Source organism: Rhinopithecus roxellana, chromosome 16 (assembly GCF_007565055.1).
Source record: "Rhinopithecus roxellana isolate Shanxi Qingling chromosome 16, ASM756505v1, whole genome shotgun sequence".
NCBI classification, from domain to species: Eukaryota; Metazoa; Chordata; class Mammalia; order Primates; family Cercopithecidae; genus Rhinopithecus; species Rhinopithecus roxellana.
Genome location: NC_044564.1, coordinates 51,692,749 through 51,695,083, shown reverse-complemented (window position 1 = coordinate 51,695,083; position 2,335 = coordinate 51,692,749). Strand labels below are relative to the sequence as shown.

Below are 2,335 nucleotides of genomic sequence, written 5' to 3'. Positions count from 1 at the left end.
TGAGAAACCCATGCTGACTTAACCACACTTCTTTCCCAGGTAATCACAAACTATCCCTTCTTCTCTCCATTTAATCCATTAGAGGATTATTCCATGTCTGCTGTTTAAAAGGCACTGAACTAGGGTCTACCATATAAAACATGGAGTAAGACAGAAACTTCTCTTCTAGGAGGAAGAAAGATGACACATAACTACAATACAAATAACTACAATACATGGTAAAAATGCTTAAGAAAGTTCCAGAAACAGGGAAGCACTAGCCAGCAGAAGGAAGGGTATGTGAAGAACAGAGTATGTGTGAAGGGGCATAACAAAGATAAGACTGGGGCACATGGTAGAGAGCCACAACCATATTTAACCTGAGAAAACTCAAATCTTGTTAGGAAATCACCTGAAAGCCTTCTGGGTCACATTTAGAAAAATCTCTCATTCTCTATTTCAGAAAATTTACATGTTTTTAATTTCTGAAAAATATGTTTGTCTTTTCAGTCTTTTTCACCTTTCTCCTGTCTTGAAAGATTGTCAACAGAAATCTACAAATCAGAAATTATTATGCACTTACATTTGACAGTTTACAGAGGTTTAAGGTTTACACAGCATTTTCAAGCAGATTGCCTCTGCAAGCCTTTTTTAAGTATCCCAAGATACAATGAAATCAGGGCTGGACACTCAAACTCAATTTCAAGTACCACATATTCAGTCACCACCCTCAGCCTAGGCATCCATCACTTTTACCTACTTTTTTTTTTTTAACCTTTCCAATAAAAAAGTCATCATCCTTCAAGTTTTCTAAGCTTGGAAAAAATGAAAATCACAAGTGAATGACAGTGTTGACTGTACAATTAAAACCTTCAGTGCACAAAAATATTAAATGGATGATCTCTGCAAAAACCTCTGCAAGAAATTATAAATGGCAACTACCATTAACTTGTAATTTAGAATAAATCTATAAAACCAAAAGAACAGATTAGACAATTCACAAGAAGGTGACAAATCTTTGGGAAAAACACTCAATGCCTATCAAGCTCCCCAAAAAAGGCTCATTAAAAATACAGATCACAGTTGTCAATTAAGAAATAAAGATGAAAAAATACAGTGCATCCTTATTATTCATGGATTCCATATTTGCAAATTCATCTTTTTTTTTTTTTTTTTTTTGAGACGGAGTTTCGCTGTCGCCCAGGCTGGAGTGCAGTGGCCGGATCTCAGCTCACTGCAAGCTCCACCTCCTGGGTTCCCGCCATTCTCCTGCCTCAGCCTCCCGAGTAGCTGGGACTACAGGCGCCCGCCACCTCGCCCGGCTAGTTTTTTGTATTTTTTAGTAGAGACGGGGTTTCACCGTGTTAGGCAGGATGGTCTCGATCTCCTGACCTCGTGATCCACCCGTCTCGGCCTCCCAAAGTGCTGGGATTACAGGCTTGAGCCACCGTGCCCGGCCTGCGAATTCATCTTCTAAAACTTATTTATAACCCCAAGACCAATGCTCATGGTCGTTTGTGCACATGTGGAGAGAACCAGTATTTTTTTTTTCTTTTTTCATTATGGAACGTTTCACTAATTTGTGTCATCCTTGCACAGAGGCCATACTAATCTTCTCTGTATCATTCCAATTTTAGTACATGTGCCAACTGCAGTGAGTACACACCAAAATATTTGAGTCACTCCACATACACGTACCCAGCTGAAGCCAAACCAGCCTACACTCTTTGTTTTAGCCCTTATACTATAAACAAATGTCCTTTTTGTGACCAGTTTTTAGGACTACTTTTTTTTTCATTTTTGTGGGTTTCTTGGTGATTTTGCTGTTTAAAATGAGCCCCAAACATCATGCCTTAGTGTTGTCTAATGTTCTTAATCACAACAAGGCCATGATGTGCCTTAGGGAGAAGAGATGCAGTGGATAAAGTTCATTCAGGCATGAGATATAGTGCTCTTGGCCATGAGGTCAATGTTAATGAACCAACAATGTATACCAAACAAGGTATCTTTAAACAGAAACACATGTAAAACAAGGCTATGTATTGATGGGTTGACAGTTGACAAAATCGTTACAACCAGAGGCTCACAGGAATCTAACTCTGTATTGTTCCCCTAGGAGCAATGGCTCAGCATTCACTAATTATGTCGTTAGCGACTTTATAGAACGGGCTGCCACAAATAATAACAGTGGGGTATTTTTCCAAATTATCCTCTATTTCCCCTATTTCCCATCTCTGGATATCCAATTTATATAACACAATGTTATATAAATTGTTACAGTTGTTCAAATAGGAATCCAAACGAAGTCCCCATACTGCATGTCATTACTGAGCTCCAAGTCATAGGTCTAGACTTC

General features: G+C 38.8%; 1 non-coding gene across 1 annotated transcript; it reads right to left on the bottom strand.

Annotated features, from left to right (window-relative positions):
* Positions 1-1,535: 1,535 nt before the first annotated feature.
* On the bottom strand, positions 1,536-1,641 carry LOC115894150. Its single transcript, XR_004054184.1, has one exon. It is a non-coding gene; the product is annotated as a U6 spliceosomal RNA (small nuclear RNA).
* Positions 1,642-2,335: the final 694 nt, after the last annotated feature.